Source organism: Schistocerca cancellata, chromosome 1, assembly GCF_023864275.1.
Source record: "Schistocerca cancellata isolate TAMUIC-IGC-003103 chromosome 1, iqSchCanc2.1, whole genome shotgun sequence".
NCBI lineage: Eukaryota > Metazoa > Arthropoda > Insecta > Orthoptera > Acrididae > Schistocerca > Schistocerca cancellata.
The window spans coordinates 1,162,321,620-1,162,342,040 of record NC_064626.1 but is presented as its reverse complement, the minus strand read 5'-3'; the positions used below and the strand labels follow the sequence as shown (position 1 = coordinate 1,162,342,040).

General features: G+C 37.1%; 1 protein-coding gene across 1 annotated transcript in view; it reads right to left on the bottom strand.

Moving 5' to 3' along the window:
* Positions 1–17,428: 17,428 nt before the first annotated feature.
* The window catches only part of LOC126093646 (mitogen-activated protein kinase 1), a 376,433-nt gene continuing 373,440 nt past the window's right edge, over positions 17,429–20,421 (bottom strand). The window contains exon 8 of the mRNA XM_049908735.1: positions 17,429–20,351. The gene's annotated coding sequence lies outside the window, so the exon portion shown is untranslated. The remainder of the gene's footprint in view (positions 20,352–20,421) is intronic.

Here is a 20,421-nt window from a genome sequence, read left to right as displayed (position 1 = left end):
GAATGGCTACAGGAGGGATCAAACATTGTAGAAACACACATGACTAAATGAACGATAGATACTGTGTATATGAAAATTAAAGAGACGTTTGGAGAAAATGGAAACAGCTGTAAAAAGGCTATATGAGGTGACCCCGAACAGAACTGACAAAAATTCACAGGATGTTCTAGCATATTTTCTGAGTATTTCAGTATAGGGGGCTCATGGTGTCTGGTGGCTTGTTACAACATACTTGCATTTTGTTTCTTACCCTAATTATCCTTGCATCTATACTTATTATCACTGTAACTGAATATTCAACATGTATTCTATGTAAAGGGGCACAGGTTTGCCTCAATGTTACATTGTAAATTTTCCCCTTCTCCTTTGTTGTAAGGCACACTTATTGCATGGAAAACGTCCATCCATTCCAATGATATGCAGTTAATTTTCAGCAGAGGATATGGCTGCTTTATAGTTTAATTCAATGAGTGTCATATGTGGACACAGGTATGGCAAAACTAACATCAGCATTTGCTGTTAGCCCACTGACATTGGATGGCTCTGAGTTATGTAAAAAATATTATTAATTAATAAAGTAATAATAAGTGTATTCCATCACAGCCTGTAACAGCAATACTTTATGTTGTTGATGTAACAACAATGCTATTGTCCCACCCAAATAAATATTGATCTTTTAATAATAATAATTATTATTGTTGTTAATGTTCTCAAATGTATGTAGGCCTTTTCCTTTCATTAAATATAATTAGGAGGTGTGTTTCATTTGCTTATTCATGCATAGGGAACTGACAGTTAGAAATACATTGATTAGGAAGAATAAGGTGGAAAGAAGTTCCTCTATGTATGGAAGGTTTAGAATGCCAAAGGAAAAGGCTTGAGGACACAAATTTAGTGTGCCAAAAGAACTTCAGGGGTTCAGTAATTGAGCTATTCATATGAAGAGCCAGAATCCTGTAATACTGCCCAGCAACATAGCCATAGCACATAACCACTTTGACACCTCCAAGCAACGTACATATTCTTTAGATTTGTAACAATGTATGGATCAGTCATTTCACTGCAGTGTGTCAGTACATTCATAAAATTCAGTATTCACGTGTAATAAGAACATCACTGAACTAAGTCACTTAGCTTGTGTTAAGATCCTGTTTCAGATCCAGAAAATTTCTGACTATCCATAAATTTGAAGATCATTTTTTGGGATTTTGCTGAAATTAATTACTTTTAAACCAAATTAACAGTTTGACTCATGTCTTTAAATACTTTAATTAAATACTTTAAAGACATGAGTCAAACTGTTAATTAATTAAAGTATTTAAAGATGTGAGTCAAACTGTTAATTTGGTTTAAAAGGTAATGTAGTTAATAAATTACTCAATGTGATCTAAACACCATATTGCTACAGAAAATAGTTGGTTTAAAATTTCAAACTGGTCTGGAATTACTTCTTCTTAAATTAATATTACAAAAATTTAGCAGATGTGCTGTGTAGTTCTGTGTGTGAAAAGTACTACTGAAAGTGTTGTTGGATGATATCACAATCCTAGAGTTCCCAAATTCCAGAAATTATTCAGATGAGTGATTGATTAATTTTCATTAAAGAAGTATTTTGTTTATTAAACTGGTCAGTTAGTAAACATTATAGTGTGGAAAGTTTTATTACTTTGTTCATGCTTAACAGTAGAGAGCTTTGTAGAAATTATGAGCGACTGATGATGTTAATACATTCTCTCATTTGGACTGGAGACTGTTTTTGTTCATATGATTACATACTATTACTATAGCTTAAATGAATCTAGATTCGAATCCTGTTTACAACTCTAGTTTCTCTTTTTAATATGGTGCTGTATTTGAAAATTAAGTTAACAGTCCAACTGCTTTAATCCTATAAACACACAATTATGTTCATCTAATTCTGCAAAAGGGTAACTCTCACAAATTTGCACCTAGGAAAAGAGGTGTTATAACCCTATGTGAAGGGTGAAGATTATCAAAAGGTGACTGTTTAGTCTGCACAGAAGCAGCTGCTGCTTGAGCACTGAGATTTTCTTACGACCACATAAGTTCTGGTAAGGTGGAAACTGCTCCTGACAAATCATCAATTTCAATCTGCTGTAACACACTCATTGCGGACCACTGAAAAATAACTCTTGTGAAATGGTCATTAAACATACCGACAATCATAAAGCATACTGTTAAGGCATTCTCTTCTTGAACTTCATCTTGACAAATTTTCAGGTAATTAATATCATAGAAGCAGTCAAAAACCACAAATCTTCTGCACCACAAGTACTGAATGAAAGACATTCTGGCAAATAATGTCTCTTTTGCACAATAGTCGCCAGAAAAGAAACTTTGATCATAATCATGAAAATGTGCCAGTGTGTAATTAGTTAATGATAAGACATTGCCTGAATGATAATATGAAACAATGTGTGTTGCGATGATCTAAAACAGTGTACTATATTATGATTACCTACATTATTATATTATCCTGTAATTAGTCCACAAGCTAAAGATGATATTTAGTTTTATTAAATACTTTATTTACACAAACAAAAAATGAAAAAAGAACACGCAGAGATTTGACCCCATGACATTTGGTTGGTAAGTAATTGTTCCAATCACTGCACCAGCACTCACGCTGAAAGCAGAAAAGTTACATAACATTACGAGTGTCAACCTCCTACCTTTCTGAAAACTAAGGTTTCGTGACCTATACCTAATACGGACACATTCAGCATACAGGTCTGCATCAGGCATTTATGCTTGTTCCATGTGCACCTGTGAAAGTCCGGTAGATGTCAATACAACCACTTTGGATGCAGGGAGTAACTGAACTCACCCTCCTTTGCTCTCACTCTCATGTCCCATGCTCGAATGGTCGGACCATCTACTCCAGTTACCTGATCGCTGCTCAGTCGCCAGCTGTAGGATCACGGCACATGAACATGAGAAGGACAGTGTGGAAGCTAAACCTCATTCACAAAAATATATCCTGAGTGCAAAAGACAGTGGTTGTAGTAGTGGCTGGAGAGGTTTTCATTACTATTCACTGATAAGGTTGGAAATCCTGTTAGCCATATGTAACGTGGCAGGTGCTCTGCTCCCCAGTCTTAGAGAGACCACACAAAACATTTGAAAATATAATGTAATTGGATAGATAAAAAAATCTACTCGCCAACCAATGGCAGGAGAACACTCATGTAAAGATGTTAAAATTTTCAACCTTTCAGAGACAATGGCTCCTTCTTCTGGCATAAGGCCTGAATGAGAGGGAAGAGAAGCGAAGGAAAGCAACACAAGTTAGAAAAGGGGCTAACTCAGCCACAAATTCAGTATAGAATGTGACAGGTATTTCATCAGACCATGGAACTTTATTCACTCTTAAGAATTTCAGCTGTTCCTTCTTGAGGGACATCAGATACCACTTCTGTTTTACAGAGTGACTTTTTGTCAGTTGCTATGAACTGTGACCTTTCTGTTAGTAAATCAGTAAACCAGTTGCACAACTAAGACAATGCTCCATAGGCACTGGAAATCTAGCAATATGGAATCAATTTGTGATCCCTTGCTGAATCAGTGCTGCCTGTCAACAGATAATTTCCTTCAAGGTAATTCATAAAGAACAAACACAGCATATGTTCCAAAATCTTACTGCAGATTGACATCAGTGATATGGGTTTGTAATTCAGCAGGTTACCCATATTCCCTTTATTGAGTATTGGTGTGACCTGTGCAATTTTCCTGACTACATACGAATCTTTTGTCGAACAGTTGTATATGACCACGAGCTATGGAGCTATTGTATCCGCATACTCTGAAAGAAATCTGACTGGTATACAATCTGGACTGGAAGCCTTCCCTTTTCAACCGATTTAAGCTGCTTCAATACACCGAGAATATCTACCTCTAAGCTACTAATGTTGGCAGCAATTCTCCATTTGAATTCTGGAATATTTACTTCATCTTTTTTTGTAAAGGAATATGAGAAAAGAGTATTCTGTAACTCTGTTTTGGTGTGACTGTCATCACTAACATTACCATCGATGTCATACAGTAAAGGTATTGATTGTCTCTTGCTGCTGGTGTATTTTACATACAACCATACAATGGAAAATTTAAAATGGAATAATGACAAAAATTGAATTACATAAAACCAGAATTTTTTTTTTATTTTCTGCCAGGTTTTGAGGATGAGTTTTGTTGAGATAACTATTAAAAGCATCTCACATTGCAGTACATGCTAATTTTCGAGTTTCTGTAAAACTTCACCATCTTGGGGATCTTGCATTCCTTTAAATTTGGCATGTTTTGTTGCTTCTGGAACACTGTTTTAATGTATTTCATATAAATCTCTCAATCGATATGATTCCTTGAATTTAATCTAACTCTGGTTTGGAAGGAATGGAGCTTGCCTCTTAGGAAGACATCAAGCAAATTTTTATTTGCTTTTACAGAGAGATATACTTGAGCACATGTGTATGGAAAATTATTTACTGTATGGGTGAATATACTGTGGATGAATGTGGATTGGGGGAGAGAAATGAAAGAGGAAGCCGTCTGGTAGAATTTTGCACAGAGCATAACTTAATCATAGCTAACACTTGGTTCAAGAATCATAAAAGAAGGTTGTATACATGGAAGAATCCTGGAGATACTAGAAGGTATCAGATAGATTATATAATGGTAAGACAGAGATTTAGTATCCAAGTTTTAAATTGTAAGACATTTCCAGGGGCAGATGTGGACTCTGACCACAATCTATTGGTTATGAATTGTAGATTAAAACTGAAGAAACTGCAAAAAGGTGGGAATTTAAGGAGATGGGACCTGGATAAACTGACTAAACCAGAGGTTGTACAGAGTTTCAGGGAGAGCATAAGGGAACAATTGTCACAAATGGGGGAAATAAATATAGTAGAAGAAGAATGGGTAGCTTTGAGGGATGAAGTAGTGAAGGCAGCAGAGGATCAAGTAGGTAAAAAGACGAGGGCTAGTAGAAATCCTTGGGTGACAGAAGAAATACTGAATTTAATTAATGAAAGGACAAAATATAAAAACGCAGTAAATGACGCAGGCAAAAGGGAATACAAACGTCTCAAAAATGAGATCGACAGGAAGTACAAAGTGGCTAATCAGGGATGGCTAGAGGACAAATGTAAGAATGTAGAGGCTTATCTCACTAGGGGTAAGATAGATACTGCCTACAGGAAAATTAAAGAGACCTTTGGAGAAAAAAAAGAGTCATTTGTACGAATATCAAGAGCTCAGATGGAAACCCAATTCTAAGCAAAGAACGGAAAGCAGAAAGGTGGAAGGAGTATATAGAGGGTCTATACAAGGGCGATGTACTTGAGGACAATATTATGGAAATGGAAGAGGATGTAGATGAAATGGGAGATACGATACTGTGTAAAGAGTTTGACAGAGCACTGAAAGACCTGAGTTGAAACAAGGCCCCAGGAGTAGACAACATTCCATTGGAACTACTGACGGCCTTGGGAGAGCCAGTCCTGACAAAACTCTACCATCTGGTAAGCAAGATGTACGAGACAGGCGAAATACCCTCAGACTTCAAGAAGAATATAATAATTCCAATCCCAAAGAAAGCAGGTGTTGACAGATGTGAAAATTACTGAACTATCAGTTTAATATGCCACAGCTGTAAAATACTAACGCGAATTCTTTACAGATGAATGGAAAAACTGGTAGAAGCCGACCTTGGAGAAGATCAGTTTGGATTCCACAGAAATGTTGGAACACGTGAGGCAATACTGACCCTACGACTTATCTTAGAAAATAGGTTAAGGAAAGGCAAACCTACATTTCTAGCATTTGTGGACTTAGAGAAAGCTTTTGATAATGTTGACTGGAATACTCTCTTTCAAATTCGAAAGGTGGCAGGGGTAAAATACAGGGAGCGAAAGGCTATTTACAATTTGTACAGAAACCAGATGGCAGTTATAAGAGTCGAGAGGCATGAAAGGGAAGCAGCGGTTGGGAAGGGAGTGAGACAGGGTTGTAGCCTGTCCCTGATGTTATTCAATCTGTATATTGAACACGCAGTAAAGGAAACAAAACAAAAATTTGGAGTAGGTATTAAAGTCCATGGAGAAGAAATAAAAACTTTGAGGTTCGCCGATGACATTGTAATTCTGTCAGAGACAGCAAAGGACTTGGAAGAGCAGTTGAACGGAATGGACAGTGTCTTGAAAGGAGGATATAAGATGAACATCAACAAAAGCAAAACGAGGATAATGGAATGTAGTCGAATTAAGTCGGGTGATGCTGAGGGAATTAGATTAGGAAATCAGACACTTAAAGTAGTAAAGGAGTTTTGCTATTTGGGAAGCAAAATAACTGATGATGGTCAAAGTAGAGAGGATATAAAATGTAGACTGGCAATGGCAAGGAAAGCATTTCTGAAGAAGAGAAATTTGTTAACATCAAATACAGATTTAAGTGTCAGGAAGTCGTTTCTGAAAGTATTTGTATGGAGTGTAGCCATGTATGGAAGTGAAACATGGACGATACATAGTTTGGACAAGAAGAGAATAGAAGCTTTCGAAATGTGGTGCTACAGAAGAATGCTGAAGATTAGATGGGTTGATCACATAACTAATGAGGAGGTATTGAATAGAATTGGGGAGAAGAGGAGTTTGTGGCACAACTTGACAAGAAGAAGGGACCGGTTGGTAGGACATGTTCTGAGGCATCAAGGGATCACAAATTTACCATGTGATGGCAGCGTGGAGCGTAAAAATCGTAGAGGGAGACCAATACACTAAGCAGATTCAGAAGGATGTAGGTTGCAATAAGTACTGGGAGATGATGAAGCTTGCACAGGATAGAGTAGCATGGAGAGCTGCATCAAACCAGTCTCAGGACTGAAGAAGATGACGACAACAACAACAACAACAACAACAACAACAATGGGTACCAAACTTTACAGAAATTATGTTCAAACTGTTCAGTACAGGATTTGTGTTGTCAATGGAGTTGCTGTCATGAGTTCCATCTAGTATTGTAGGTATGGACATCACTGTTGTTTTCAAATTGTGATGGATTATTTATGATGAAATTTCATAACTGAATATATGTATTGAGATAGCGCGGTTAAATGCCTAGCTCCTTGAATAGATATCTACACGACGTCTATAAATATAACACCAATTATTGAATTATTTGGTGCAACCGTTTGAATTTTGCTCTTTAAGTACGAGTCAAACCAGCTGTGCATAACTTGAGTTGTTCTATAAGGGTAACACAATCTACACTATCAAACACCTTGGAAAAATAAAAAAATACTAACCGGCGATATTTTATTATTTAATGCTTGGACTGTTTGATGAGTGAATGTATAAACAACATTCTCAGTGGAGCAAACCTTTCTAGAATCCAAACTGTGAGATGCTAAGTAAACTCATGAGCACATTACTTTTTTTGAATGTTTTGGAAAAAGATGTAAGTAAGGAAATGGGACAATAAATCTGTCTTTCGCCTTTCTTATGCAGTGGTTTAACAAATGCATATTTTAATCTTCTATAAGAATTCCCTGTGCCAATAATGTACTGAATGTATTGCTAAAAACGCTACTTGGTTAAGTTGGAACAGCTTTTCAGAATCCTGTTTGAAAATACATCAACCCCATACGAGCATCTGTTTCTTAGAATTTTTATAACTGTGTTAATTTCAATAAAGCACATTGCTGCTGCTTCTAGTTTCTTAATGTCTTACACAATGACGTTTTTAATATATGCTTTAGCTTATTTAACTGAACCAATTAATCCTATATTTGCTGCTATGTTTATATAGCAATTGTTAAAAGCACTTGCAACTTGTGACGTACCAGTCACAACAATGTCATTTAGTTTAATTGTTACGGAATCACGTAGCTGACTGGTTGTCCATTTTCCCATCTGATAATGTCCCATATAGTTTGTCTTATTATCTGCATTATTTACTTCTGTTAGGATATTTTAATGATTTTCCTTAAAATACAACAAATTTCCCTCTTTTTTTTTTCTTACAGGAGAATTAACTACCTCAGTTATCCACAGCTTATTTGCTTTTTATTGGACCTTCTGGATAATTTTTTGGGAAAGCAGCAGCATTGAAATATTGACATTAATTTGCAATGGAATAAAATGAATTTGACATTAGCATCTCTTTCTACATATACCTCATCCCAAATCACACCTTTTAGCTTGCTCTTAAAACACTGTATCCTGTTTTCATTAAGAAGTCTCACTGCTTTGTATGAACTTGCCTCAGGGTTGTAAGCTGGCATACTGTTTATTTCCATTAATTGTGAATCATGATCAGATGGTCCATTAGCAACTGGTTATATATTAATTTTTTCAGCTGACCACTGTCTCTAAAAAGGTTATCAACAGTGTTGTCCTATTTTGCTGCTAACAAGTTGGAAAACTGACTACTGAAATTAGACTGAAACATCCTAATATTAATTCAAGTTCATTTTTCCTGTCCATATCTTTTAAGAAATCTACAATGAAATCTCCAGAAGGTACTGTTTCTTCTTATCTTACAGGTAGCTCAATAATGCATCTAGATTCCTCATAAATAGCTTAAAGCGTACTAGAGGGGATTTGTCAACTGCTACAATTATCAGAGAAACATTCTCCAGTAACAACTCACAAGCACATGCTTCTAGGTTTTGAGTAATACAAAAAGTATTTGTTTCAATATTTTTGACTTCGTATCCAACTCTTACAAATGCAACTGATTTTTTTTTTCATGTTAACCTGCACGAAAGTGATAAAGTCTATAGTCCCTGATATTTAACTTCTCTTCCCTGTGGTTACAGTCAAACGGGGTGATTTCGGACACCGGGACGAATTTGGACAGTATGGCTTATTTGCTCTTTGCCACTGCATAGAAACAAAGAGTTACTTATTTTAACATCTATGCGCCAGTTATTTTAAGCACAAGATTGCATTTATCGCTTTCCACAACTTTTATTTTGCGTCAATCATTTCCCTAGGTGAATAATTGACGAACACTCTCAGTGTTAAAAAGCCACGCATTATTGTAAAGTGTCTATTGTTATGCCAAGCGAGAAGTTATTGTAACCGTAATTGATGACGTGCTCAGTAGCTAACAGCATTGTGAGAATTTCTGTACAAGTTTGTCGAGTTTCTCATGCAAGGTTATAAAATAACGACGGTTTTTGTAAAACTGTGTACTGTGTACTGTATGATTTCGGACAATGCCAAGAACGTATAACAGCAGGAGAGGTGCTACAGTATGGTGTAATTATGACCCGGAACTTTTAGATAAAGCTGTTCGTGATATTCAGAGTGGTAAATTATCATGCAGAAAAGCGTGTGATCTGTATGGTATTCCTAAATCAACCATACAAAATAAAGTGCAGGAAGCACATCCGAAAAAAATGGGAGGACAGCCAGTGCTAAATAAAGAAGAAGAAATGTTGAAGCAAGGTATCTTGAGGACTGCACATTGGGGATTTCCCTTCACTAAATTGGATATTAGATATTTAGTTAAAGGCTACCGTGATAAATCTGGTCAAAAAGAGAAGAAATTTCGTAATAATTTGCCAGGAGAAGAATGGGTGCATTTATTCCTCAAACAACAGTCAGAAGATCTTTCCCTTCGCTTAAGTGAAAATATTAAACGAGCTTGTGCAGAAGTGAACAAAGAGACTGTTAAGAAGTTTTTCTCCAATATCAAGGCAAAGCTGGAAAATCTCCCACCTAGCAACATGATCAACCATGGTGAAACCAACATGTCAGATGATCCAGGCATGCAGCAGATAATTACGAAACGAGGGAGTAAGCATGCTGAAAAAGTGATGGACTCATCAAAATCAATATTTATGGCAGCTAGTGGAACGAAAGTGGATGGTTTGACCTGCCAGTATTTGAAGACTGGTTCTTACAATCGCTTTGCCCTATTTGAAGAGGCAGAATGGGCCAACAGTCATGATTGGAAACAACTTATCCAGTCACGTATCTCTACGTGTTATTGAAGGTGTGAGCGGAACAATATTTCATTCATTCTCCTTCGCCCCAATAGCACGCACCTCCTCCAAGCGCTCAATGTAAGCTTCTTCAAGCCAATGAAAGCAGCATGGCGAGCTGTATTAACTGATTGGAAGAAACACACTCATGGGACCATTTCCAAGGATGCCTTCCCATCTCTTCTGAAGCAGACACCGACTAAGATTTCAGCAAACTCCAAGGAAAACATAAAGGGTGGATTTCGCGCCACTTGCCTAATCCCTTTTGATCCAGATCATGTCTTACAAAAATTGCCTGATAATGAGGAGAGCCAGCAAAGCAACGCAGACGCATGGTCTTCCACTTTTGAAGAAATGCTCAAAAAAATTCGTTATCCTCCAAATAAGCTTGGTAGCTCCTGCCGCCACCACAAACTAGACATTCAACCTGCAAAATCAATCACTGGCCGAGATTTTCAAGGAAACGAAAACAGTGTTGAAGCAAGTGACAGTGCTTCTAGCAGTAGTGAATGAAAACGACACATCATCCAATGGAGTTTTACTGCTGAAAGAAGAGGCTTTTCTTGTTGCAGAGTACAAATATAAATGTGGAAACAAGGAGCAAACAAGGCAGTATGTTGGAGTGGCCACGAATGTTGGTGCTACGGAAGTTAAGTGTGAAATTCTTGTGCCCACACGAGAACTGTAAAAACATATGTGTGTTTCCTAATGTCCTCAATGAAGACACAATACAAAAATTGTAAATTTCGAGAATACTTCCCACACCAGTTGAGAAGAGAGGAATGTTCATTTTTCGAGAATATGTGCTTTAGACTCGAAGACAATCGTTTATTTAAAGCGTTTGCAACTTAATTTAGAATGATGAGTGAGAAAAATTATTTTGACCTTTTAGTTAAATTACTTTGTTTGTTTCTGTCTAATTTCTAATATTTCAGTTAAGAACTGTAAAAGATTTTATTTAAATTCTTGCAAAATAAAAACTTACTTGTAATATATAAAATTCATTATATCATTCCATATCACTTATTCATAAAAAAGGGCTACCGTAAAATGTGTAAATGTCACCAAAATGAAATTAAAAGCATGTAGAATTAAAAGAGGCAGTCGCTGTCCGAATTCGCCCTCTATATACTGTAACTTTGGACAGAGATTTAAAAACCACATGTGTCCGAAATCACCCCAATTCATAGGGTGACTTCAGACACTTTACCTGCCTCAGATAAATATACCTACACATACACCTAGTTCTGGGATATTTTATTCGTTACACATATACCCTACTACTTCCACAACAATCACTTTAACCTAACAATATAAATGAAAGTTACAATCAAAATAATGGCAAAACCGTCTGAAATCACCCCATTTGATGGTACACAGCTTTCATGGAGGTACAGAACATCTATCACTTCAGATTTTCCACATCTTCTAGGCATACAACACACTAATGTTTTGGTGAAACAAATTAGTTTTATTTTTCTGGGAATATCTGGAGATATCGTTTATTCACTTTCCTGTATGTTACATCTTGTTAAATGTTTGAAATAAGTATCTTGTTATAAGACCCAACATTTACTGGTGTCTCTAACATCTTGGTGACTCTAAGATGATTGTAAGATAACCGCACTGGATGCAACACATTTAGTAAGACACAACCCTGTCATGCGATGCAATCGTGACTCAACTGCATTGCCTGATGACTTTTAAACAACTGCGTTGGCTACAGCATGTGCATAAACCCCTCGTGCTACAACATTAACCTGTACCAGATGGGTCACATATTTCCAACATGATTTACACAGAATACTAGACTTTGCCAATGGCAACATCAACACCCACAGATGAGGAGCCGGGAAGCATGGTAGTCCAGCTGCATTGCAGTGAAGCCACTTCCACTCTGGCAACAAAATTTGGTGCTTTGGTATGCGCAGTTGGAGAGCCAGTTTGTGCAATCACATTACTGCCGACAAGACCAAATACTGTTACATTGTTGCAGCACTAAATGAGAAGACGACCAAAGTGCAAGGCATTCTAGACACGCCACCAGCTACATAGTGGTATACAGCACTTAAAAATACAGTTATCAAGTGCATGGTGCAGTCAGAAATGAAGAGATCAGAAAACTAGCTGTGGACAAAAGAACTAGGTGATCACACACAGCATAGTGTTAAGACACACCAGAAGACATACCCACAACAGCCACAAGTCCATCATCTGGACTTTTGAATTCACCAGGATGCCATTTGGCCTATGTAATGCTGCGCAAAATATTCAAAGATTTATGGATGAAGTGACTCGCAATATTGAATTCTGCTTTGTTTACATCAACCCTGTGTTAATTATGTCTAGTCCAGTGGCTGATTATCTATAAAATTTACACCAACTTTTCGACTGTCTTTATGTCTTTATGGCTTGCTCACAAATGTGACAAAGTGTGTTTTTGGAGCAATAGAGGTACGGTACCTGGGCTGCACCATTAATGCCCATAGAATATGGCCTCCATAGAAGAAGTCAACAATCAATTACTCACAGCCAGTGCCAATATGTGAGTTATGTCGGTTCCTGTAAGTCACATATTTTTTATCGGTGCTTTGTTCAGAATCGTGCCCTCTAAGTGGCTTCATTAAACGAGTTCCTATGAGAGGGGCATAAATCTTGTGACAGAGTCGAGTGCCTGATGAAGCACTGGAAGATTTTGCTAAACTAAATCCACTATCCCAGATGCCACACTATAGGCACATCCAGTTCTGCAAGACCTCTTACACTCACAGTCGACACTTCTGCAACAGCACTGGATGCAGTACTGGCAATCTTTAGCAAGAAGCTGTCCACATATGATGGTGAATTGACACTATGTATGCCTCTAAAATGTTTCGACACACACTCGAGGGGCAACAGTTCAGGGTTACTGACAAACAGCCTCTTGCGTACACATTTCAACACAGGCCTGACAATGTTTCGCATGCCTGCTCCATCAGTTAGATTAAATTGGGCAACTCAAGACTTATATCTTTGAGATCACAAGTGCTGTGGATTATGAAGCACTTGCAGCACCCCAACAGCTAAATCCAGAGTTACAAGAGATTTTAGCACAACATTCCAGTCTATTGACAGCAAACACTGGGATATATGCGATGCAGCAACACAAAGAGTACACCCTTTTGTGACGACTGGTTATCGCCAACAAGCCCTCATTTTATTAAATCAACTGTTACATCCAAGGGTATGCGGTACTATCAAATTGGTCGAAAGAGCTTTTGGGTGGCAGAATTTGGGAGCAGATTGCAAGACTTGTGTGTCAAAGCACTGCCTGACAGCAGAATAAAATAACCCAACACGTTCATGTGCCACTCTGTACACTTCTACCACTTAATTGTGTGCATTTGAATATAAAAGGGCATCTACAACCTTCTGAGGGGTTAATCTACTGATTTACTGCAGTTAATTGAGCTGCACGCTGGCCAGAGGTTTTTGCCATGGCAGATATTACAGCAGAGACAATAGCTACCACCTTTTCTGAGGGTGGATTGCCTGTTTCAGGCTCCCTTTCCATATCACTATGGATCAGGGGATACAATCTGACTCATGGTGACAAACAGTTTCTGTCAGACATTGGAGAAGTCCCGACAATAATTTCAGTTGACAGGTTAAAGCCCATTTACTGCACCACCTCTACCAAGCGGGACAAAGTGTCCAGACAATGCAATATGGACACGGTAGTCCCATCCTCATCATCAAATACTACAGCTCGCGTCACGTGGCAGTGCTTCAGTGCATAGAGGCGGAACAGTGAAGGAATGAGAACTGCACATCCACGGAAGTAGAGAGCAGGCAAACAAAGTTCACGTTGCCGAACTGTGTAACTGCAGTCAACAGTCAGGTTCCTTTGCCTATGGTACATCGTATTATACATTCAGAGCTATGAGGGGAATAGTAAGTATTAAAACCAATTTCGATCAGTCGTCATGAGAGAAATATTAGCTCAAGTCTTGACGACACTGCGTCCACTGTTCCACAGATTTTCTCTGTGCGAAGTCGGGAGACGAGAACAGCTGACACAGCTTTGTGAAGATATGAAGCGCAATTTTTCTCAAAATGACAATTGTCTAACAACAAAAACATTGAAACTGCCAGCAACAATTATCATTTATTTGTGATTTGAACTGTATTACAAGTAAAAATTTAATACACAATTTAAATTAACTTCAAGCACAAACCGAAAATCATCATATTTGCTTGACAATTGCTTCTACGCAATAGATTTTTTAAAATCCATTGAACAAGCAAACAATTAACCATCATCTGCTAATAACTCCAGGGAACGATGACCGATAACATCGAAAACCGCCGATATCTCGACAAGTAACAATTACTGTCATTTTAGGGCCTTATTCAGTTCGTGCCTAAAAAATGACAGAGGTTTACATGTGGAATTGACGAATTTATCCAGTTGCATTCTCACGTTTTATTAGAGCATACAACGTGGTAGGAGAAGCTTAAGTTTTCCTTGGCCAATATGTTGAACATTATAGCCTGCATAATTCAAAGGATACGAAGTCCTAATCAAAAAGGCTAGGAAATTCAAATTATTATGTACGCAACTGATATGTTGACAAACACATTTTTTAAACCACAAGTCTTTAAAACTAAGAAACATTATTTACTTTTGTCCAAAGTCTACATCGCAATACCACCGTCACTTCTACTTGAATATGTTTCCGAAAAATCTGATTGTAAATTTACGATGATAGGTTTAAGGCTTATTTCCATCATCACTTCCCTGTCAGATTATTCTTTCTGAACCTTTTCAGCATGCTGCACAGACTGTGCCCATGCTACAGGTGGGATGTTGCTTACTGCCTCATGCACAAGCGATTCAGTGAATGTTATCTTTAACTATTTTTTCTCCCACATAGCCTTATCCTTTGCCCAAATTAATTCAGTGGGGCTAAACTGAGTGGCAAGTGGGCAAATGCAAAACTGTGTGAGCCCATTCATGTACAAAGAAGTCAAGTTTGTACGTTCTGTCACGTGACTTGAATAAATTAACAAACTGCACGAGATCGGCACGAGTTTGGTTTATACTGTGCTTAATATTTTTATTTTTAAGCCAGGGAAAAATATCTGCTTTTCTGGTGTTTGTACTTGGTGTTTTCTCTGTAACAGTTGAATTATAACTGGTAATGACCGACTGCGAAACAAGGTATGACAATAATTGTAAATCACATCACCAAACTCACAGCGTTCATTTCCGAATGGTAGTCACTGCTGTTTTAAGAAACACAAAATACAAGTTTACTCTCAGAAACAAAACCAGAAGAAGCGTCAGCATGCAGAATAATTATCCGAGAACCTATTCCTATGAAAACTTTAAAACTGCCAGTATCATCACTCATTTTCCAGCAGATCTTCCTGGAATGATTCTAATTGACCCATGTTTCATCAAGGTAATACACTGTTAAACTACCTCCACCTCTTGTATCGTGAATCTTTATACGGGATGCAGTTTGTGCAGCACCTATGTCACTTCTTTGAACTAAAAACTCTCTTGTTAACATATCAGAAAACAACTTCTTTTAAAATTCTTTACACTGATGAGATGCTTAACGATTGAAGCCTGCATAACTAACACTTTTTGTGATTTCAGGGATTCATCATTCACATGGAGCACTTTAAAACATCATTGTTAAAACCATCCAGTTGTTAGATGCTCATAAACAAATTCACAAACAAATGCTGTTCACTCCTGTGGTGGTGCTGGAGTGGGAGCTGCCGCCTTATTGAGACAGGCTATTCATAACCAGGTCATTGCTCTTGTGTGTGAAGAGAATTTTATGGCATCAGAGGCTTCGCCATTGCACAATAATAGATAAAATGATATTGTGTTACTGGAGAATCCAGATGGTGTGTGTGGCCACTGGGATGTAGCAACTCAAGTCCAGGAAAATAAACAATTAAAGGAATCACTGCAAAATCCTTTTTTAAATGTCATGCAGTTGAAATATCCTACTTTGTTTCCCACATCAGCTGACACAGTTCGGGCACCAGCCTACCTGGTTAATGTGTGGCCATCGAGAGGAAGCTTCATAATGATCACAAACTCTACTGAGCAGTGCCCTGTGAGGATTATCTCTATCTAGTGGACCGTAATATTTTCCAATAAATCAGTATTTTCTACAGTGAAAGATGGTCCAGTATGGGTATACAGGCTGCATGGTGTCTGTTTCAAGCCCAAATACATCAGTCATTTCACAGTGGCACTGTGTCTGGCAGCCTGGAGGCTGATGTGATTCCATAAATTTGGGATGCTTCAGAGGATAGATGGCCAACTTGATACTGCACAGTCCACTCATTTTATGGGTAACGTTAGGATCCTATCAGTGCAAGAACTACACCAAAGAACTACATCATGCATGATTAATCTGTTTTCATCAGGATGAGTCTCCAATACATGTCAGCTGCGATGCAGGATGGTTTGCAGAACAGACTGGAACTTTTCTTTTCAAATGGCCTCTTCTTGTACCAGGCCTCGGCCATACTCACCCTGTGTGGGCGGAGATGAACCAGACAATGTGAGGGAACTGGCCTCACCCCCATGCCCAGAACACTCACTCAATGACATATAAAATGTCACCCTACCTGAACAGGAGCAGCTGGCTGAAAATGGAGAAATTTATTACTAACTTTTTGGTCTTCCTTCTGAGAAAATACAGATCGCCACTAAAGTGAAGGGCCTCTGGATGGTATATAAAATGGTACACAAACCATATGCTGTGTGCTTACGAAAGATGATAAAATATTATTAAGAGTTGTGAAATACTCTTTCCGTTGATTTTGTGATTACTGCAGATTAAACAAATTAAAACAATACAACAACAAAATAAGCAACTGCACAGCAACAGTTATCAGTCTGCTGACTATGCCAACAAACTACAAAGTCACTATACTACATTCTGTGATATTCAGGTATTTCACTTTTCTTCCATCCCCGACTCTACCTCATGGCTGCAGGACTTTCTTGTGATTTTTAGAGGGTGTGTTTCATGATGAGTGTCAACAAGGCATACTGCCCTCAACTACACTCACCATCACCAAGTGTCCTTTATTTTTATGAGCAGTAGTGTAGACTCTGTAATGCAATTGGCTCCTGCATAACATCATCAGTATTCAGATTTCAGCAACTACATCTTTTTGTGCTGCCACTTGTACATATCAACTTGCTATGGGCTTTCACATAACTCTAAATTGACATTCACCTTGAATCACATCCACAGCAAGAAACTCGGGTTTTTGATGATTATAGAAGAACATGAAGTATTGGCCCAGAATCAAAATTGTTGTAGCTTTGAAAATCTGAGAACATATTACTTCAGGATTGGCACATGTTTAAATGAATGAGTTAACATTGCTAACAAAGCTTTTATTTTTAGCACAACAATTTGATGAGTATAATAATAGTAATAATAATCATCATGATAATGGTAATACTGTATTTACTGAGGAAATGGTAAATTTTTCACTAAAATGAATGATAACCAGTAAAACCACTGCACTGCAGAAACAGACAGTTCTTAATAATTTAATACAACAACAATCGTGACAACATACGCAAAAACACCATGCTCACCAATAAGATATATTATACACACTAAAGTAAAGTATGAATACATACCAATGTACAAATGGTACAAAATAGTTTTATCTGAATGATTTCTTAACCAGTACATACATGTCACATCACACATATCACAGCACCAGACATGGAGGTAAAAGTGACTGATGTTTGATGTATTCCATTCATATTTATGTGAGTAAGACTTGTTATTACAAAACACTGTACCTTCTTGTAAAAGCAATGGGAGACTTCTAACAGAAACATCCATCCACAGAATAATTATCCTCACTGCAAACTAAGTAATCCATAAGGCTCATTTTATGATGACTGACTTAATTTTGGCCTTCCTATATTTTCACTACCTAAACGTAGTTAGCAGAGTTTAAAAGGCATTATGATTACACAGCATTTTATTTTTATTCAGTCAGTGTATATATTATTCATCAAAAATTATACATTTGAATACAATAATAATTAATTAAATTTCAAAGTACAAAACAATGTTGTTCAATGACAGCTCTAGGTGGAGATGAAACTCTCTCTTTACGAGCTCAAAAGCCCAGAAATAAAAGTGTTTTTAATTATGACCCAATGAATAAGTCTTAAGGCCACTCCACCAATTACACAGAGATTTTAAGGCCACTCCATCAACACATAATTAAGTTCCAAGAGAGAACAAAAGGAGTAACTCATAACCCACCACTAGTTGAAATCTTACATGAAGATTCACTGCTTCTAGCTGGAAAAAAGCAGAAGCACAAACACATAATAGGAGTTTGTATCTATGTGAACATTTAGTGAATGTTGTGTTCCTACGATGAATACACGAAAGTAATTGTTCAAAATAGGACTGAATGTAGTGCACATGAAAGTTTTTATTCAAGACATAACAAAATTTTCATATTCACTGCAAAACCAAGACACTAATTTATTTAAGCAGCAAATACTTCACAGACCAGGACATCAACTGTGACTATGGTTTTTTATAACGTTCCTTACTCAATATTTCACAAACAGTCTGTGTGATAATCTACTGACATAAATACAGTATTAACAGTGTGAAAAATATAACAGAACACTACATACAACAAATTTGTACCTACTAGTTTAACTAACTAGCATGGTATTTTTGCGCAAAAAGCTTCATAAATATCACCTATCTCCACGTACACTAAATGCCAAAACACTCATAGGTTTACAGTAGATAAAATGGAACAACAATTTTTTCTTAAATGACAAGGTAAGCTGTAAAAATAATATGGCATCCTTCTCACTGTCGCCTTGAGACATATTGTAATGAATCAAAAAATTATTCTGCAATTTAGTTAAATGTTTATCTAAAATTCAAAGAACTATCACGGTCTGCTAACCTAACATAGCTAAACTGTCTTTCAACACTAAAATAACTATCTGAAGAAAATTCCAAAAGTATTTAGGCCACATAATTTCACAATTTTTGGTTGTATATCACTCTGTCGCACACATAATTCTTGAAATACATATGTGTAATGCACACACATACTGCAACTGGGCTGGCAGCACACTGACTTCGTCTCAGCACTGTAGAGTTACTCAGTTCATCCACTATAGAACTGAAACTGCGAGTGTGTGTTTCACTGTGCTGCACCAGCTTCCCAGTTAGTCTTCTCATCACACGCCATACATCCATGTATGTTTGCATTACTCTCCAATACAGCCGAAGGCTTCAGTTCTGTCTTTTGCAACAAGTTGCATACATAAAATTATTCTGAATAGACATTTAGATGAATAAGATAAGACAAAAACACTAATAGATACAGAGATATATAGAAGTAAATAGTGTGCGAGAGCGAATGTGTATGTGTGTGTGTGTGTGTGTGTGTGTGTGTGTGTGTGTGTGTGTGTGTTTGTTTTATATGTAGATGATGGATGATGATTATGATGTAGAGGAAAATATGACCAATGACAAAGAAAAATCATATTCAGTAGTCTTCACATTTAAAATACTGAAATCGTGATTTAGGATACTTTTCCACTTTATGTATAATAAATACACATTGCTTAACCTCCAATCCCTGATTCTCACAATTAAACAACACATAGGAAGAGCACAAGTTTCTTTTCAACTGGTAATAAAAATAAAGATTTTTAGCCAATCAGGGTACAAGTTCAAATACGGGAAGTTATGGAAGCTGAAAACTCCAAATACAAACTGCATCTCATAAAAATACAGTGTCACCATCACTTTTTAGTGACACTGATTAAAAGTCAAATTTGTCCAATATTAGTTGTGCATTAAACTAGAATGAAACAAGCAATAATTATGTATAGTTAACTGTTTGAAGAATACAAATTATCAAGATGCAATTTATGTACTTGTAATGAGCTGTTTGAAATATTTTAACACTTTTTAAATTGACTTGATGAATCTGTGATGATGACGACTTACTTTCATAACTCTAAATGTAAAATACATTTATGTAATAAGTTTAAAGATGGAGGGCAGGATCAAATTACATAAATCACAGATAGAAGGACACAAATGACCAAAATATACTACTGAGTCCTGTACAATAATAACATGAATATTTATTACCAGCAGAACCATTTAACATCTGGCAAAAAGGATATGTCTCCTCCATTTATCTCCTGTGTTTCCCCATACCAAAGCATGGTACAAGAATAATGAACACAGGCGACCGGAAACATGTGATGGTCATGTAGTGGAGCAAACACTTCGCTTGTGCAAAGCTGCAAAGAAAATAAAAGTGCTAATATAAATACAACAGTTTACATGCCTTATAGTCTTAGCCTAACAACT